This window comes from Pogonomyrmex barbatus, unplaced genomic scaffold, assembly GCF_055798465.1.
Source record: "Pogonomyrmex barbatus isolate J1 unplaced genomic scaffold, ASM5579846v1 scaffold1, whole genome shotgun sequence".
NCBI classification, from domain to species: Eukaryota; Metazoa; Arthropoda; class Insecta; order Hymenoptera; family Formicidae; genus Pogonomyrmex; species Pogonomyrmex barbatus.
In genome coordinates this window covers 3,887,491-3,908,772 of record NW_028297098.1, presented here as the reverse complement: position 1 = coordinate 3,908,772, position 21,282 = coordinate 3,887,491, and the positions used below count along the sequence as shown (strand labels likewise).

Here is a 21,282-nt window from a genome sequence, read left to right as displayed (position 1 = left end):
CTCCGCAAAATCTGCAGCTGTCGTTGACTGCATACGCCAAACCGAATCAATAATGTTTTCGTTCGTCGGAAAGCTAAATGTGTATTCGCCGTACTGCAAATATTAAAATCGATTTGCCGCGGTCGGGAAATGTTGCGTAGTTATAATATTATATATATATATATATATATATATATATATATATATATATATATATATATTAACCGTAGAAACCGTAATTTTGACGTCAAATAATAGGACTTTAGTACGAAAAAACTTTGCATTAACTTTTCAAATATCATGATATCAAAGAAAATATTTTGTAGAAGTAGAAGAAGCATAGAATAAATTTACTGGATTATAAAATAAATATTGAAGGAATTCTTTTTTTTTAACATTCATGTTTGGAATAGATTCTGTATCTGGGATATTTCATAAATTTCACCCATTGTGATTCTGCGTTTATAAAAACAAAACCTATAAATTGGAAATACGTCTTTCACGTATGTTAGAGGTTGATCCAATTCTCTATATTGGAGAAGCATCGAGATTTTTTAGCAATATGGCTTATCCGTTCGCAGATTAAAACGTTGGGAAATTGAATTGTTGCTAACCGTAGAATTCGTGCGGGTCACGTTCGGTTCGAAAAATTCCAACGGTCCACGAAGTCTTCGCCCATTCGGTTATTGAACACTTCATTTTATTGGCCTGTTTTATAAGCTCGAAAGAGAATTTTCATTCGCCCGGATTATTTTATAACCGAACGTTACGATTTCGTCGTAAATCGCGAGATTCGTTATTGCAACTGTAAACGGTAAACAACACAAACCGAACGAAATAACTCTATCGGAGAACTGCGATTAGCCCATTAAACGTACGCGGAAACGAGATGGGCGTGTTAACCCGCCCAGACGAAAACCTAATCGCGTGCGACCTAACGACGCGACGACTCCTTTTTCTTCCTTTCTCGATCGCTGAATCAGGTCCTAGGCTTTGCAAGTCAAATACGAAGCTAGACGCGGCTCTACTACCTATGCCGTCGGGCGGTTCGATAAACGTGATTTATCGTAATAAGGTCTTTCCGCGTCGCAGGTTTTGCACAAGTTTGCACCCTAGGAATGCACCTTTCGCCCTTCGGATCGCAGTGGCTTCCTGCGTCGACCGTCACGGCCGGAAACTCCCCCCCCCTTCCCCCTCCCCTCCCCCGCCTACGTGCTCAGCGGATGAAAAATGAAGGTTATCGAGTTATGTTCCCGAGGAAGATAATAATTCGCCGGCGATGATGAAGTATTCGGCTTATGCCGTTGCACGTTCGACGTGCCTGGGAGATAATTTTGGCAAAGGGGTGACACGCTACCGGCGGAATCCGATCGATCATTAAATTGCAAGGGGGGATGCGCAAATTTCCTTAGGAAGAAACATCGTTACAAAATTCCACGGGGTTCAGACTATGGCGCGCAGCTTAGAAATATCTTTAATCTTTAAGATTAAAATAAACTTAAGACGCGGTTCGTGAGTATTACACGTCGATAATGTGAAACTTCGTGCGCATCAAACGCAAAGTTTTTAATCGCGAGGCGACAGTTTCTTAATGTTACGTTATAGTGTAGATGCATAACCGTATACTGTCGAAGTTTCTAACAAAGTTAGACAAGACCGCAAAATAAATTCCTTGTCACGCAACTTTAATTCACTATCGACACTTGAGATGTACGCAGGATAGATAGATAGATAGATAGATAGATAGATAGATAGATAGATAGATAGATAGATAGATAGATAGATAGATAGATAGATAGATAGATAGATAGATAGATAGATAGATAGATAGATAGATAGATAGATAGATAGATAGATAGAGAGAGAGAGAGAGAGAGAGAGAGAGAGAGAGAGAGATTACCTATTTATCATGTGCTTCAACAATCACTTTCATTCAATGATAAATTAATAAAAACCGTCAATTTTAATTCACCCTTGGACATTTAAATGCAGAGCATTTCTCTTAATGTATCTGAAATTATTTTGGAAATTCCGGCATTCGTTTAAATATATTGACTGTTTAAGAAAGAGTGACAATTTAAACTAAGAATTTGATAATTCTTTCATCCCTGAATTTTTTTCCACATCAAAGTTTATATAGAAACAATAATGTTGTATGTATACCAATATAGAAGTATCATCGTTCCACATTTCTGAAAGACTTTTCTGGGAAACAGGACGTGATTGTGCTTATATAAAAGAAAAGCCCATGCATAGATTATCATAATTACGGCAGTACGTTAATCGTATTTCTATATGTAAATTCCATTTATATTCGCGGAACGAGATTACAATACCGCGTAATAATTTTCCGCAACGCCGGCGTTCCGTTATGCGAATAGAGATTATTAAGATACGTTTATGCTCTATTGGATTTTCACGCTCGATCCGATTTAATTCTGTCCATTTAGGCTCGCCGAACTAATAGCTTTCAAAGTTACTCCCCTTATGCGCTGATCGAATTTCAGAAGCGCCAGACCGACGCGGTCCGATAAATTGGCAAATCCGCGGCAATGCTTCTGGAAGGGCGCCAATTATTGGACGGGATAACGAGGATCAGTGGCGACGAAGCGAAGCGAAGCGACGCCCGCGCTAGACCTAATTAGATAAACTAAGCGTCCGATCTTGTGAGCGTCCGATTCCAATGAGCATATACGGCAACCCTTTAATGTATGGAGCAATAATAAGTGTGTAAATACGTTCCGGCACGTATGCTGGAATCACAATTAAGCGGGTACTGGCTGTTCGTAATATGGTTATTCGGATATCACTTATTTGAAGTTACCCATTTACCGGTATACCGATAATTGTAGATAGTATATAGTTATTTGATGAAGCAAATTCGGAATACTGTACCGGAATAAATTATGTAAACCCACGAAAACGTCAAATTAAATGATAAGCAAATAAAATTTCGCAGGCATCTGTATTTCTCGATAAAGCTGGAAAGCAAGATATTTCGATGGAAGAAAATAAAGGTAGAATGTTGAAAAAAATTGAAAAATTGAAAAATATGAAGAATATGCTGTACTTGTGTGCCTGCTTTTCGTAAAAAGTTGAGAACACTTCAAAGTCAAGGTTTTCGCAATGCATCCGGAATTATATTACCTCGTACTAGTATATTTTACTACTTTTCTGTGAGTGTCATTAGCGGCGTCTTTCTTGTCTTCGGAGTCGTACTTTCCTGGTACTTTTTTTCTATTTTCACTCGACAGCACGCGACATGAAAGTCGTTCATTTAACGAACATTCCGACGGCGTTCAGCACGATTCGTGAGAAAATACGAGTTTTAATTAGTTTTAATTTCGGTACTCTTTTTCTTTGCGGTACGACAGAGCTTTCGCGCGGCTACCAAGCTCAGCGAGACGCAATCGTCCTGCGGATATAAGTGCAGGTAATCTCTCTTAAATGATTTCCGTGATTAGTATCCAGATGGTAACAACTATAAAATTGATTTAGCGCGGTAAGGATCGAGTCGAAAGCACCCAGCTTGCAACAAGATATGTTAGTAAGGAGATTAAAGGAATGAACTTTGATTAATTTACTCTATAATTGGCTCAATTTCATTTAAAACGATATTTCTGCTCTCGCTTTTGCGGAAATCTCCCTTTAGGATTTACGTAATTTGATATCTTAAGCATGTACACGCGTAATAAGAGGCATATTAGGACGCATAATTTTTATCCGGCGACATGGACGTACAAAAGCAGAAAAAAAAACTATACCATTCTATCCAATTTATCTCAAAGCCAAAAAATTTTATAAATTAAATAAAACTAAGCTTTAAAGTAGGAAACAAGATTAATTGAGTGTTGCCGTAACATGAGGGAAATGAAATATTTAAATTATAAATAATGATTAAAATATCACACAGCTTTTGTTATGCATTTTATTAAATTCTATATTTTTTAATATTATGTGTGGCATAATAATAATGTATAATTTCGGAATAAAAGTTAAATTAAAATAGCAAAGTTTAATTGACGTATTTTCTCTGCTTGTAATTAAACGCGTATAATATAAAATATGTTAAAATCGGTTAAATAATGGCTCCCTGCATGTGATCATTAAAAATGATCCATTTCAACAAAACATAAAGGAAGGAAGAAAAATAAAATTAAATTTGACACGACGAGAACATTTCGCTCTACCGTTCGTTTTCGTTCTCAGGCGCAACTGAACGGCAAGAACAGCCAGGATAAATCGCATTACTAGTTGGAGCTGGATACATAGTCGGAGCAGAGAATCCCAGCCGTGAGATACACGTGTGTACGCAGTCGAGTTGAAAAAGAACGATATTCTACGAGATTTCAGTGGCGTTCTGGCAGCCGCCGTCGCTGCCCAACGACGATAGAAAACCGAACTCAAGAATCCAATAACTCCGAGCAAAAATCCGGAAGAGGAATCACCGGTGCCGTTTAACAATCGAGATTTCTCAAGCTAGAGAGTATTTACCACCAATGCAGCCGCGGAATCGGAGTCAATTTAATCGGATTGCCCGCTCGGGTAAATTTATCCATGATTTGCGACGGTTTTCTCTTGATTTCTCTACCGTATGTCTCCTCCCAATACCGCTTGTCTTATTATTTATGTTTTGTCTCGAGCCAATTTGTCGATTTTCAACATTGGCGTATTTTTATATATATAAAATATGTATCCAATATAATCGATGATCGGAAGTTAATTACTCTTTAAAGGATTAACAATGTTTCTCCAATGTAATTTTATCGATCAATTTTACGGGAACCGATTAGTGGAAACTACAATGTACACAATGTATGATCTAATATATATAATCTACACAATACAGAAAATATTACATAAATCGAGAGCGCGTGCATATATTGCATATTATGATCCTGCTGTGATAACAGCATATTATATTAGTCTTACGCGTAATTATCACGTGGAAAATAAATTTCATCTATGTACGTTCTGTTTTTCTAAAAAAATTTTTCATCGTTATTTTCAATATTTCGCAATTAATCGCGCCAATAAAAATTATAAAAGAAATTTCAATAATATTATAATATTAAATTATATAAATGTGCGTGCAACATGGAAAGAAAGGGAAAAATGTGAAAAAGTAACAATGCATTCCAAGATAAAAAGATTACTCGTGCGCGAGAAGTGAACGTAGATGACGTGTCGAACTGCAATTCTCCGCGAGTAAATTTGCTTTTCTGAGTTGTTTCGGGAATAAGGCAAGAGATCAACGGTTATTTGGGTAACGTTTCGTATCATTGTTACAACTCCGGGGGATATTCTGGGGTTTCACAACTATCCATTTCATTGAGAATACTCTCGGATGCATAGAATTTTTTACTAGACATGAAGGAGGGAAATTTCTATGCGGACGACAAGGCGGAGATGGAGCGCGGAAAAAACTCAGTAGATACGCGCATGGCTCCCACTGAAAACTCATTTACCATAGATATTAATATTATCATGAAATGAAATCGCGTTAAACGAGATTATTTTCGAAACTCGATAAACGCCGAAGATTTCATTTCGCGACAGCAAAGTTGCTGACGCTACGATTACCCTTAAAACGGCACGCTGGAGATTACATTTATAGATAAAGTTCACTTTCTAAGATAACCGATGCATATTAATATATAATGCATAAATTTTATTAAAAAATATCGCAAAAATCTCATTTCAGAGAATGGTTTTTAAAAGATTCGGTATCACATTAGCATACATACTCGTGAATCATAGTTTGCATCGATATTATCGTACAAACAAAAGACTAATCTATAATCACCGAGAACAATATCATATCAAATTCTACGAATCGCATTTGTAATATAGGTATGTACATAGATATGATTATAATTATAGCAACGCACCCATAAACAAAGCCGTTTGCTATCGACAGTCATGATACCCATTCACCGAGCTTAATTAATCTAAAATTACAATGTGTCATGTGCATAAATTAACCAGAGACAATTCCCATGAGACAACTGTTAAATATAACAATCAAAACTCTATGACATTTTCAATAAATCATAGATATACATCAAGCTTGCCAACTAAAACTATTGATCTATCTGATATTAATTAATTAGCATTGTTACCCAAAATGGCATTAATGACTGTAAATAGCAGCCCATTAATACATTTCAATAATGCATAACTAAACACTATCAAATTTTAAACGGAATTAATACGAGACAATATAGATTAAGGAATAAATAAACAAGTTGTCTCGCGCAGTTTATAGCCGATGCTACATTACGTTAAAAGCGTCTACGAAAGATAGCGATTGCCATCGCGGTGTCTCGCAACGATGCACTTTCACGATGAAAAGCACGAGAAAAAAAAACAGCGACAGAAGAATATAGGAGGAAAAAAGATTCCGAAGAAATTCGAATCTAGTCAAACATAATTCTGAGCTTGCATTCGCGTTCGTATTGTCGCTCTCGGTCTATGGCTGGCATTCACGCTCGATGGTCTCGGGAACATCGGTCTTAACTTCAGTAATTTTAATTTCAATTTCAGATTATTCCCCTCGAAATTGCTCGAATATAATTTTACGTGCAATATTCATCAAGCAACGTTCTCGAAATTGCGCTCTATAAATCTAATTTCTACATAGTACAAATACCACGATAGCTGTTTGCTCGACAGACAGGCGCCAAAAATACATCGGTGACCTTGATCGAGTTGGCAGTTATCGCGTTACATGTTATCTGCTTATGTTTATATAAAATAGATAAACGACATTTTATTTCTTCCTTTACAAAATTTTTGTTATACAACAAAACTGTGCATATGTAGTTACAATGGAAAAATTTTTGTCATACGATAACATAAAATTGCGCACACGCACTTGCAATTGGAAAATAAAAGAAAATATAAGAGAATTAGAAATAGTGAAGAAATAAAATCTATTTTATATAGATAACATGTAACGCGATGGCTGCCAACTCGATCAAAATCACCGATAAATTTGGCGCCTGCCTGTCGAGCAAACAGCCATCCCATGATATCTGTATTATGTAAAAATTAGATTTGTGGAGCGCAGTTCAATTGTTAAATGTTATCTGAACGAAATAGATAAATCATGGATCATTGAAAATCGATTTGCAAAGTTGTGAATTGTTAAAACATAAAATTTTACTGATATTATTACTTGCATTGTACAGATTTCCGTGAATATCATATATTTAATATTATTTTTTATTCTAGTTTAATTTAAAATGGCAAGTGGTAACAATAAAAATGACTACTCTGCATATCGATGAATATCAACAAAAAACATGATACAAGAAAAAGGTGATTAATACTTTCAATACTTCCTCTATAGAGAGAAGTTCTTCGTTGCATTTACTGATTTTATCGTAATTTTTATAATCGTACAATTTCGCGTGCAATACTTCTTCACATCGTATCATTATTTACGATTTTAAAACGAACAAATCAACAGCGGCGTACGGGAACCGATGGTTTTTAGCGTTGATGCGAATAATTAACATGTCAGTCAATAAATTTCGTGGCTTGCACGCATCCTCGCGGTTCCGTTAACTGGTTGCATTTCCGCTTTGACCTAACATTCGCTCGCACGCTACTACGAGTCGCGCTACCATATTCATTAATCTCTCATTAATCTCTCACGCTTGGCGCTTCGCGGCGTAACCATTTCGCGGTCGAACGCTATGGCATCCGTGAAACGCGATTCCGCGGTGACGCTTTCGGACGACGAGAAGACGGGATCGCGAATAGCACATAGACGTGCAACAGGTTCGACGAGAGGAAAGAGAAGAAAGAGAGGCGGGAGAACGAGCGCGCGAACGGTGAGGAGTCATTTCCTCGATAAGTCGGAGTCTCCGGTACGTTCGTAGCTCTTGAAAACTTAACGAAGAGTAATTACGCGCGCTCTTCTCGCGGAAGTTGTCCGGAATGAATACCACGTCGTCCGCGTCCTCGTCGTCGTCGCCGTCGTCGTCGTCGTCGTCGTAGTCGCTGCCATGCCGCCATCAGCGAAACGATCGATCCCTGGTACGGGCGCAGGTGCGCAACTTCGGATCTGATTGCGCTCGTACGCACGGGATTTACTTTTCCAATTTCGTGGACAATCGACGAGCATGTAACTTCCGCTTCACTTCTGCGAAATTCGTGAATGTACTTCAATCAGAACACGAAGACTTTGTAAAAATTTCGACTTTATCGATTTGTTAGCATCCAGCGAAACTTTTTATCGTCTATTCTTGAGTTCGCAAGATATGCTAATGTGTCCTCAAATTGCAAACATATCATATGTCGCATGAATCCAATTTGAGTTATTATCGGAAAATCTATAGGAACATGATGATATTACTTTGAAAGGAAACGTAAATGTTGTGTCATTAAAATATACTTTTCTCGATAATAGCTGCATCTTGATACAAATTACATATTCTCTCATGTAACAGGAAATGTTCAAAATTAATTTGTTCCTATTGTTTACGCTGATTTTAATTAAAAATACTACTTCTCTGATCAATACACAGAAAACACTTATTTTTATGTACTTATTAAGTGCAGATAAATTTCTTTTCTTCAATAAAACAATTATTTATATAAAGATTTCCATTATAACAAAAAACTAATAAGTAATATTGCAGATTTATATAGGCACTAAACATGTTACAGCGATATTTACTATAAACCGAATAATACCGTTGAATAATATCTGCATTACATTCAGAGATGAAATGCCATTTACGTCGGGGATACGCAATCGAATATTGGAAAATCATTGTTTTCCTCAGATCAACCAATTTCACGTGCGCACGGAATAATTAAATTTGTAAACAATAATCCAGTTTCATTATATGATCAAATGGTATCGTCGTTACGAAGAGTTATCGATACCCTGCGCGTTGGCTCTGCTACCCGTTAATGAGAAGAAAAACATTGCGACCGACGATAATGAAATTTCGCAGATTTACCGCGACTTCGTATACGCAACAATGTAGATTCGCAATTATCATCGCCCAACGAAGAACGCAATTTTATCCATATTTACAAAAGCCAAAAGCTCGATAACGCACGATGGTTCTGTATTTCTGACCCAAATTAGGTTTCCCGGGGAATCCGAGTTGACATCTCGCGTTTCAACGAAACCTAGAATATCGCAGGAGAAGCAATTCGCGTACCGGAGAGAAATCCACCGGTGATTACGTTTGCACTTAGATCATTTTCCCATAGAGCAAGGACGATTTTCCGTGAGGTAGAATCCAAGTTTGCATACGCGCAAGCGGATGTAACGAGAACGATATCGAAGTCTTTGCCGATATCGCAGTCAACTTATTGATATCCAGATGGAATGCTAATACCATTTCGTACGTTGATGTGAAAGTAGATGTGCACATAAAATCTATAATTAGTCGTTGGTTGAAACCATCTTCTTCTCGCCAACATCATGTAACCATAATTAAACTAATTCTTTGATCCCTCACTCCCACGACGCACTTATCATTAAACTTCTGTCTGGTTCTCATCTCAGCATCAGTATTGGACGCGATTTATCTATTAAATAAATCAAACTCAACTTCGTTTACAGTTAGCGTCAAATGTGCAATATGAATAATTTTAGTAATCGATTTGCATAAAGTTGAAGTTACGCTTCCAACTATATCTATGTTACTAATAATTGTTCAATTAATAATAGCGGATATTGTTTTAATTTATTGAGTTATAATAATAATCATGTAATGGATACATCATTCAATGCTGTAAATTAAGGATCCACGAACAAAGGATCCACAAAGAAAAAAATTTTGCACAACGCTGAGAATATACCTTGTAATAACATTAAACAGCACGTACATTAAAGTATTATTTATTCTTCTTATTTGCAATAACAGCTCGATAACAGCTGCAATAATGGCTCGAGGAAGACGAATGATTACTTAGCAAGACACGCGATAGCATTCCGAGGAATATACGGCAATTTTTTTATTTTCCTATTTCTCGAATATGTCACTGGGTTAATATGTCGAAGAACGGTGCTCAGGATTAACGTTCAATTCTCGAGGTCGGATGGATTCGTGGTGAATAGCGGATTTACCATCCGCTATTGTTCACCAGTAGAGAGCATCTATGCATGTAATTTCGCAAATACTTAGCTCCATACTGGCGGTCACGAAGAGAAAAGAACAGCCTTGTAACACTTGCTGAAAACTTGCCATCTATCCCCATCACATGTTCAGCAATCTGCGTACCACCTGTTCTTCTTTCTTCTATATGCTACATAAATTGAAATGCTTATTACGCAGAAATAATGTCTTTATAATTTGTCACGTCTCTTTTTTCATCAAGTAAATTTATGGTTGGTACTCAGCAAAATGTGTGATGTATGAATGATTTCTTCATTATCGAACAAAAGATTATTATATATATTACGATATACGATACGGATATTACGAACAGAAAAATGAATAGAAAGTAATAGTAATAATATTTTACATCACTTGTATTCATTTACATGTAATGATTATTTTTGACATATCTATTTTTATAGTCTTCTCTTTAAACTTATTTACTACTTGCTCTCTCACGTATATTCCTCATCGCTTCGCTCACGCTCTAAAATGCCTCGACAAGAAGATACCTTTCACTCTCAACCACGCGAAGAAAATCTCTCGATTGCTGTCACGAGAGTACCAATAATGAAACAGCAGTGGTCGCGTGATCGCTGTTATGCCCGACTCGTAAGGCACGCGAGTGCAATGCGCCCGAGAATGCATTCGCGAACGCCTTACAGCTGCCGCACACCGGAAGCCACGCCAGCCGCGCTATGAACGTTGGTGACCTGCGTTATGCACGCCTCGAACAGAGGATCGCATGATGCGTGCATTCAACAGTTCAATCACTTCTCCTTGTTCGTTCCGGAAAAATCCGATATTCAATCAAAATTAAAATAGTAAATTGTTCTTACAATACGGTACAGTGAGTTTCATTCAACGTTACTTAATAGAAATAAAGTTTTTCTTCTATTCTTTTTGTTCTTCTATTCTTTTTAGTCTTACATTTAAGAGAAATAAAATTTAAAAGATTCACTCGTAAAAAATATATACATATCACATATATGTAAATTTAAGAACAATTGCAAGTCTATTTCGAGTAATTAATATATCTTGGGAAATAATAAAAAAAGATGAAAAAACATATATAAATATTATTATTTATATATATATATATATATATATATATATATATATATATATATTTTAATGGATATTATACATTATTTAAAAATTCTATGAATATTATATACGAGTTAAAATTTTTGTTGTATGTAATAATTTTTATTCAAATTGTAACTAATTTAATTATAATTGTACATTTATTTCATATAAATAATGACATCAATTAAATCTTAAAAGACAATTATGGTGAAATGTTCAAGTCCGATTCACAAATCGAAGAATACGAATAGTCGTGTATGTACTTACGAAGCTAGTAAAATCCATTCGTAGGCAAATAGAATCGTCTCATTCATGTCCAATGCATACATTACGATCGTTACTCTTCCCGCTATCGACATGAACTCTCTGCTCCGAGTTGCTCGAACGAAGTGCTCGATTTTCCGATAATCTCGTGAACTATTTTTAAGCAAACGCAATTTTCTTTACCGTCTTTTCTAATCGTTCATTGCAAGCCATTCATTAAGCACATAGCTTTTTTGATAAAAATATAACAAGGAGAAAATATATTTGGCTTTTAACTCCAATTACAAATACATTAAAAGATATTCAAATAAATAATCCATTCAGAGTTTGTTTGAATATTATTGAACTTTGTTAAATAATAATGAATATTGAATATAAACAAATTAATGCTTGATAAATGAAATTATTGATTTAATAAAAATATAGTAAAATATTTTTTTTATATGATATATGTGTAGACGAAATGTCTTTCACTTTACACTATTACATAGTTCACATTACTATTACTGTCAAATAGCATATAAATCATAAATTTTAATAAAAACATCAATATATCGTTTTTTCGCGGCTCTTTTAATTCAATATAAAGTGTGATGCAATAAATGCAACCGTAATTTTATTCTATTTTTTTTTTATTTAATATCACGGATATTTATTATATCATATATTTAATTAAATGAATATCCCAGATAGATTTCAATGGGCATATAAATTAAAAATAAAGATAGATCTCAAGTAAAAAAAAGTAAATTAATCATATAAATAAAGAAGATTATCTTTATGGTGATAATTTATTTTATCAATAATCGCATAATCGCTTGATTTAATGTACTAACGAGTCGTGATTATCGATCATCAGACGTGTGAATACGACATTTAATCATTTGATGTAAATATGTGGCATCCAGCAATGTTCCGTTAACGAGCTTCTCGTTCTCCTTTAATACATAAATAAACTCAATTGCATAATTAATATACCAACTTCATAAATATAACATATTTCTTTAGCGGCAGTAATTCGCCATTTAATCCGAAACAACGCCTATTAGCAGTAATTAGTAATTATCTGCAATAAATAAATATATTGGAAATACGCGTGCCACGCAAATTAACGTGTATAATCTCGTTTATAAAATGCAATAAATATATTATTTCACTGAATCTCCCGCTCTAAAATCGGTAAACATTCATTGAATTATTTGAAAGATAATTTGAAAAATTTAGTCTGGTTTCGAAAGCTTTGTAAAAAAAACTGGATTGCGCGCTCAAGTGCATGATTCAAAACCTTTTTTGTGAATTCACCTTTCAATCGTGCCCGGCACATTCGGGCACGATTCGCGCACAATAGGCGTGGATCGTGAATCGCCTCGATTGCAAGCAAGGAGAGAACAGCCTGGGAACAGTACGCCCTTTGTGCAACCGGCAACCTTTCGTGAGTCTCCTTTATTCATTTAGTTTATCATTCGTAAACAAACCAGCTCATCTTTTTAACAATTTGGGAAAAAATGTGTCCGAATTCATTTGACCTTTATGCGATTTTGCATTTATATAATTATTACGTTTTTTAATTGATAAAAATATAATTTATATGCGAGAGGTGCATATATGGTTCGAATTTATGATTACTTATCTATAAAACGTTCGTCTTGAAAAATAAGAAACATACATTAATAATCATTATCCTCTATTGGAATTTGAATCACACAAACCGATGGCACGGCGGTGCTTTCTTTTTCTTAGTTTTGAACACTTCACCTTGAATAGTGGATTATTTCCCATGTAAAATTAGTGCTGGCTTATAAAATGAGGAAACAATAAATTTTAATTATCGACATACTCTCGTTATACCGATAACAGCGGAAAGTTCGGATTACGCTCTGAATAGATTAAAATTTCTGGGCGAGAATACGCGCGAGCAAAGTTCGAAGCCAGAAGAAATCAAAGGACGCGGAGTCTAATCGCCAGATTAAAGCGTCGGGATTCATCTCGGATTAAGGGATAACCGGGTCTCATGCCGCTGACGACGAGGGGAATAACGAGCCTGCGGTACGATCCGTGAAGCGTGCTATCCGCGCTTGCAACTTTTCCGATCCGATAAATCCGCCGCGCGCGAGATGCCCTTTGACACGCGGCGTGCATCTCGTGGTCTTCCCACGTTATTTTTCGCTGGCTGAACAATTCCGATTCCCGTCACGCCGATTAGAATTCGGGGAAAGGATCCATCATACGTCCTCCTAAAATATCACTCTCCGTTATTCTCTGAACTTTGCCTCGCGCTACGCCTCGCTACAGAAACTTCTTTACGGATCGCAGATCTTTCTCCTCGCTTCGTCTGATTTTCATGAAGAGAAGCGCAATGGTTTCGCCGTTTCGCCGTGGTTGTTTCAATCTTCTTAGATCGTAATGTTAAAGGGCTTCGCTGCTTTTCACTTAATTCAAGACGATCTAATTTAAATATTTGCTTGCAACTTTGCTATACATTATATATACATAAGCGGCAGCAATTCTCGGGCGTGCGCTCGTGCATGTAGATATTGCGGAACCTTCTGTTCTACGCACCCTCCCCTCTCTCCCCCCGTGTGTATTCGCATCTACACATTCTCGCGCGCGCGTGCGAGACACACACACACACACACACACACACACACACACACACACACACAATTGCATATGCAACAGGTTTCTCGCCGGTGTGGCAAGGTCGACGTCATCCGCGAAGATACGTACGGGATTACTTAATGCCGCGAGAACTTTCGCAAAACGGTGCAGAAGCAAACATCCGATTGCTACGCGTTTCGGTATTCATCTACATCATCTTCGGAATCCTTTATGGCAGCTCGGAGCTTAGCCGCTATTATTAACGCGGATGTCAAATACGATATGAGAAAAACGCAGATACAACATGTATAATCTTTCAAAAAAGAAAAAAAAAAAAAAGAGGAAAGAGGACAACATTGTCCCGGGAAAGGTTCTTCGCCCGTGAGAAAGGATTAGTGTCCACGTGGGAGATAAATCGCTGCTTCAAGGGATTTTCTGGGCTTCGTTAAAGAAGATCGAGCTACCCGACCTTGGCGTGGAGAAGAAGGAGGAGGCGGAATATCGCGTGAAATATGGGATTTTGAATTACGCGCTGCCGGTGTGCACTGGAACGTTAAAAGTACAAAATAACGTAAGCTTTGTCTTGCGCGTGAGAATCTCAAGTCATACGGATCGATAAACGCGGTTTTAATTTTCATGCGAGCATCTCTCGGCGTTTAATAAAATTTTATTAAAAGGATTTATCAATATCAAAATAGTGATAATGAAAATGGAAACGAGTGGCATGACGTTTTGTTATTAACAATTATTAACAGTACCAACGTGAATATTCAGATATATCCATTTAATATATTTATCTGTCCGATACAAATTAATTGAAAATTCGTGTATCAATATTTGTTATTTTCCCATTGTATTTTTAATTTATCGGCTACGGTGTGTACATTGTCTAAGGAAAATAAATATATTTATCGTTCACTATGACCATGGAAATACAGACGCGTATATTTTCCCGCGTATCGATTATTATTATCGATGATATTGCACAATCGGTAACATCATAAATATAACATCGCGAGAAAACTCTCGGCGAAAAAAACGCTCCTTTTTCATTCCGGTTGCGCGTAAAGCGTCGTTAATGAGGACGCGTATTTATGCAAGCGCAAACAGTGTGCCAGTAGTTTCTGAGGAAAGATGTACACGGAGCTGCTTGCACAGCATGTTTATCATACGCGCAGCATCATTAGTGGGACTTCAGAATGTTCTTCGAGCGGGAACAAGAGGCCGAGGAGACTTTTTACTCGCACTTTCATCGTATAATTCTCTGCGAAAGTAGTACGACAATACCGCACATTATCAAGATGCTCATTAAAAATATATCCTCCTCGTACATACAATACAGATTTAGACACGAATACGATGACGAAGAATACATAAGAGATTTCCCTTTCGTTTCTGAACAACTGGGTATAAGCGCCGAGTGTATAATCATAGAGATCCACGTGGAAATTGAATTTCATCGCCCGCGTTTACACGCTTGCAACTTAATTTGACAATATTGTCGACGTTATGAAGCAAACTCCGTAATTACAAAATTAAATTACCGTTAAGGAAAAATCGATAACGAGGCCCGTCAATGAATCGTTAACAGATACAGAGACAATGACGAGACATCCTGTTTATGAAATACCCAACAGGTGTCACGCATACATAATCGAAACGAACGTCATTTTCCGTCGATTTTACGCGCTCGTTTAATGAATATCCGCCACGTAGAATTATCAGCCGCATTTGCCATTTCGTAGCTGCTGATTTTTCTTCGGCCGAGATAACGCGGGCGCGCTATCGTTTTATCTCGTTCGATTCGTGACGGGGCGTGCACGAAACTCGCGGCTCGTTCTTTTTCGCCGGTGCGTGTGCACATCGATACCGTCGATATTAATTGAGGGACGTCACGTGACGATGCCCGTGACGGTCCCGTCTCGTTCAACTCCACAAAAATTGGGCTGTCAAATTCTACGCCGACACGGAATTGAACGCGTAGCCATTTTCTGCTGGGACTATGCTTCCAGTTCCGCGAATGAGAAAACTCGATCGACAATGCAATAATTATTTACGACCAATTGTATTACTCACATATTGACGCTCGTTGACTCTTTTATTACCATACATATTCGGATTGATATTTTTCTCACGCATTCACTTCTGATGATTAATAACAATGCATACCTATGCTATTTTTCAACATTGCAGCTTATAACGATCTTTATTATTTATAGATGCAGCCATATCATTATAATGGTCGTCAAAATGCAATTATATAAATTAATTTCCTCGTTAATATAATATACGGAAGGCTCACATGTCAGGTTTGATATTCGCATAATGAAATGTATATTTCGAAAACAATCTCTCTACATTTCGAAAACAAGCTTTTGTATAATATGACCTACAAACAGTATTATCGCCAAATAATGTGGTCCAGCGCTAATTAAATAATCCATTAACGAACCATGTGTATTATTCATTATCGCGTGCACATGCCATCTGTGGTATTGGATTTGCGTTTTAATAGAATTTTTATTTTTACGAAGGATCTCAAAGAATCTCTCGCATTATAATAAATAATTAAATTAATTATCTCAATTTTATATTATTTAGGGAAAGTTATAAATCTTTAAAAAAATACAACACAAATAGCAATTAAATTTTCATTTCTTTTAATCTACTATCAAACTTATCCAAACTTTAATTCCTGCAACGTCTCTTTTTATTTCGCCATAAAGTAAACACCGATTCTGAGCAATACGTCACGTACGTACGTAACACAGCGCGCTATTTTATACCAGAGTAACGTGCAAAAACGTCCGAAAAACGTGCTTCCGGAGTACGAGATCCGGGAGAGCCATCTCAGTTTAATTGATAGCCGTCTCTCGGCGATGGACGTGTATCTAATTATATCGATCGGACGTAACACGAACGCTTCGACATGGTTTTAAAAACCTGCGCTCATTTCGTTCCAACTTAATAATTTCCTCGTGCGAAATTTCCTTCTTTAACCATAAATCAAGCACTAACCGATTCCATCCAATATTTCACCGTTCCGGTGTGGCACACGTTATTTTACACGAATAGTTTTTTCACTCCTGTGACGCGATGTAAAAAAAAAAAAAAGAATTAATTAATAGCCGAAAAACGAGCGTCCGCGATGAAGTCCGGGGAAGAGCCGTCGCGAGTTAATTGATGGCCGTGCTGTGGACGCGCGTGTACCCGATCGTTTTCGCTGTAGAGGCATGGCACAGTTGGAGTGGCCAAATCAATTTGCGCTGATGTATCATGGCGTCATTTGCTTGTACAATCGAGCGAATTACGAGCGCTTCGTCTTTGCTACCTCGGCAGCGGCGGCGGCGGCGGCGGCATCGAGCAGATCTGCTGTCGCGTTCCGCCTCGTTCTCTCTCTTCCGTTTTCCTCTCGTCTCACCTGCGCGCTTGTTATCCGGCGATCCAGCCGGATGCAGCGGCATTGTTTACGTTGACGCGTATAATGATAACGGCTCGCACGCCTACACATTCAACTCGCTGTCGCACCGAAACGTCGATAATGACGACGTGACCGTAATTCGCAGAACGGGCGATTGTAACCGGACAGTCCGGTTTAATCCGAACCGGTCCCAGACCGATCCGGAGATCATCGAGCGAATCGACATTGCATTTCGCAAATGAACGTCATCGGGAAACACGACTGACTACTTCTGTCTGTGCGCGAACACACAGGTGATGCCGCCCGACGCTGATATTATCAAAAGTGAAATTTCCGTTACGCGTGATGATTCGATGTAGACTAGAACGTATGATTTCCTTGCGCAATAATCATTTTCCCTTGGATAATAATTTCAAAATAATTATAGGATACATCGTTGTATTTTTCCAGAATTAGAGAAAGACTTGATAAATTTTCTTCGTTCAAGTTTGTACGGTTAATAAAAAATTGTAACTGCGAAAAATATTTTAATATATCTTAATATTTTTTTATCAACGTCAATAAAATGTTGAAAGCACTAATACAATTAATATTTTCAAATCAGTAATGCTATTATATAACAACCTGTTATTTGTGTAACAGATCTTTTATTAAATTCCTCGGGGCTATCAATCATCCTTGTTACTCACAAAATTCATGTAGCCTGCGCTACAAGTATAATAAAATTAATAGCGGGTTCGCGCGAATCGTTCATAGAATTTATAAAGTTATATTGCATGAGATGAGATTTTATTGCATCTCTGGCTTATTTATCTACAACTCATTTGATTCTGAAAAGCGTAAGCGTAAGCGTAAAAACGTTTTAAAACCACCGCTAAAGGATCGATTATATATTTTTCTTTGTTGTGTTATCAGAAATTCTTTAAATATCAGAAATTATAAAATGACAGGAAACTAACAAGTAGTATTTGTATAGTATTTCAATTCATCCACAAATATAATTATGTACAAGCTCTTATATATCGGGAATACCGTCAAATAATGGATCCGCAAGCTATTGTGTCGACAATCTATTGTGATAATTTCATATCAATGGTGGAAGCTTTCCTGTCGACATATCTGTACAACTTAGAATTTCAGTGCATCAAGCAGGCCAGTGTATTCGTAGAATTTTCATCTATCGATCAATACAGAAATACAATCGTATCACTGTAGCGACGTATATAAATATCGAGATATCGAGATATAAATATCGAGAAAACAATTTATGAATAGGAAGGAATGAAATAATTTATTTGACTTGGGAAAAATTCCCAAGCCAATTAAGAAGCAGAGAGAAATGAAACAAATATAAATAATTATAATATCCACAAAATCCTTTCCGCGAGATATTTATAATATATGCAAAGAGTTTTATTCAAATTTTAAACGTTGAGAACGCAGAAATTGCCGATATTTTGTCAATCAGTCTTGCACGTGCACGGCAAATTATTGCTAAGCCGCGTAGACCGCTATGTGTACTCATTTGCATGAAGAACTCGGCATTCCCTCCGAGTTCGCCGACACTTGGCAACCGTTTCGAAGTCTCTAATGCGAACGAAATCAAGCGGAATTATCCGCGAGGCTTCTCGACGCGCGGACTTTTTGCGCAAGGCTTCGTACCTTCAAGTTTCGTCAGCAAATAACTTGTGAAGCGACTACAGTTTGGACGGTTCACGCTATATTCCGTTGAAAGACATCGGTAAAGCCTCTTGTCATCGAGCCGTAACTTAGTCACATGTTATATGCGAGTGTTGGAAGAATATGAAATTGAAATCCAGCTTGAATTTTTATCCTACGCTAGAATAAAATTAATAAGATTTAAGAAGTAGAGACACACGTAAAATAAAAAGATTCGTATGATCAAATAAAAAATTTAGTGTAACAAGCGATAATAGTTAGAATATGATAATAGTTAGAATATGAGAAATAAATCGTATGAGAATTTCTTATGGAATTTCTAAATGCATTAGGAACAAATATTCACAAAGCCAATCGTTAAATATAATGACAAACTATAAACGGCATAAGTATGATATGTCGTAGTTACCTACCTACATGTCATTACATTAGTCGCATAGCCTGACGTGTATTGTTTCCATGTTCAATACAGCAATGACTACAATTTCGAAACGCCTACAAACTTGCAGAGCAAGTTTACGACATCTCATCTTTCGCTGAACTTCTTTCTACAACGATTAATGTCATAATACAATGACAAAGTGAATAAAAATACGAAAACCTTTTCATTTTTATTATGCATAAAATGGGTGTTCGAATGACACAAATACCTATCGATACGACGTAGTACAATGCTAGAATGTTCAATTCATTACTCAATATTCTTCTTATTGAAGAATTTATTAAAAAAGTCGATTGCCATGTTTTGCATGACAATTAATTAATACAATATGTACATTTTTATTCCTGACATGAATTTACATAAATACATATCTAATTTTTTGAAATAATTGATTAGATTTATTTTCTTTCATAACGTATTAAAATTACGCAGAACAATATTGCTGAAAAATTATGATTACTCATTCTTAATACAATTTTTATAGTAGAAATAAAATGAGAACTGATTTACATCACTTAATAATTTATTATATATATATATATATATATATATATATATATATATAATATATAATATAGCTTTTCTCTTCGTGAAAATGAAATTCTCTTCATGAAAATAGATCGATGAAAATAGTTAACAACATTGATATCAAATATTGAATACTTTTTATCTAAAATATCATGATAGTTGACAGATTGTTAACTTAATGGATGTTATTACATAATACAATACATTGCTAGGATGTCCTTCTTTTGAATTTTATTTCTGTCAAAATTTATTTTATATATAAAGCATTGAAAAATAAATAATGTCTGAAATCAATGTCAACTTAATAGATGTTATCACATACAATAAATTGTTAGGATTTCCTTCTTTTGAATTTTATTTCTGTCAAAATTCATTTTATATATAAAACATTGAAAAATAAATAATGTCCGAATACGAATGTCGATGTCACTAGTTTCATCGATCTAAAAGAAAAACTTTAAGAATAGATTATACATCAATAGTACAGAAATAAAAATTTATTGATTTAATTTATTGATTTCGAATATATAATATATAAATATAAATTTGTAATTGCAATTGTAAATATAAAAGCTTTGTCATACAAAATTGTAATGAAAATCATGTGACTCCCCGATAGGATCATAAAAAACGATTTATGTTATCCTGGTCGAAAATCCATATTGCAAGGAACAGCCAATGAATCAAGTATTCGGTAGTGATTTACAACCTTACGAGGATAGAGGCGACGCACTTCTCCCGTGGGGTTAAGGGGAGACCATAAACCTCACACTATATGGTACTATACTGGAACTTTATGAACGTTATACGCAGATCTATCACGATCAACGGATTTCCGGAGACGTTTAGGATCACTGCTCTATGCAGTGATAAACTTAACATGTGCTATAAGTAGAATATGCGTGTGTTGGAAAGTTTTAATTCATAAAAGTTGAGAGCGTTTTACTTATATTTATAGGGCATTAAAATTTGAGAATCATAATTCTTGATAATACTATTCTATACGTATTCAAGGATGCAATTTAAACAGAAATATAATAATATAGCAAAATGCGAAATAATGTATTTAATGTATAATAATGTATTTAATAACAATAGAAATCTCACATATTCAAACAAAATTATATTTAATAATTTTATATTTATATTAA

At 36.0% G+C, this 21,282-nt stretch overlaps 1 protein-coding gene and 1 long non-coding RNA gene across 4 annotated transcripts in view; one reads left to right on the top strand and one right to left on the bottom strand.

The window, feature by feature from the left end:
- Nucleotides 1-21,282, bottom strand: part of Invadolysin (leishmanolysin-like peptidase, invadolysin) — a 257,502-nt gene that overhangs the window by 82,619 nt on the left and 153,601 nt on the right. The gene's annotated exons all lie outside the window — the stretch shown is intronic.
- Nucleotides 1-21,282, top strand: part of LOC148937963 (uncharacterized) — a 37,635-nt gene that overhangs the window by 14,815 nt on the left and 1,538 nt on the right. Inside the window, exon 1 of one of the 2 annotated variants that reach the window (XR_016139536.1) lies at nucleotides 11,651-20,909. The exons of the other annotated variant lie outside the window; for it this stretch is intronic. This is a non-coding gene — a long non-coding RNA (uncharacterized LOC148937963). Of the gene's footprint in view, nucleotides 1-11,650; nucleotides 20,910-21,282 lie in introns of those variants that run through there. 2 annotated transcript variants of the gene reach the window in all.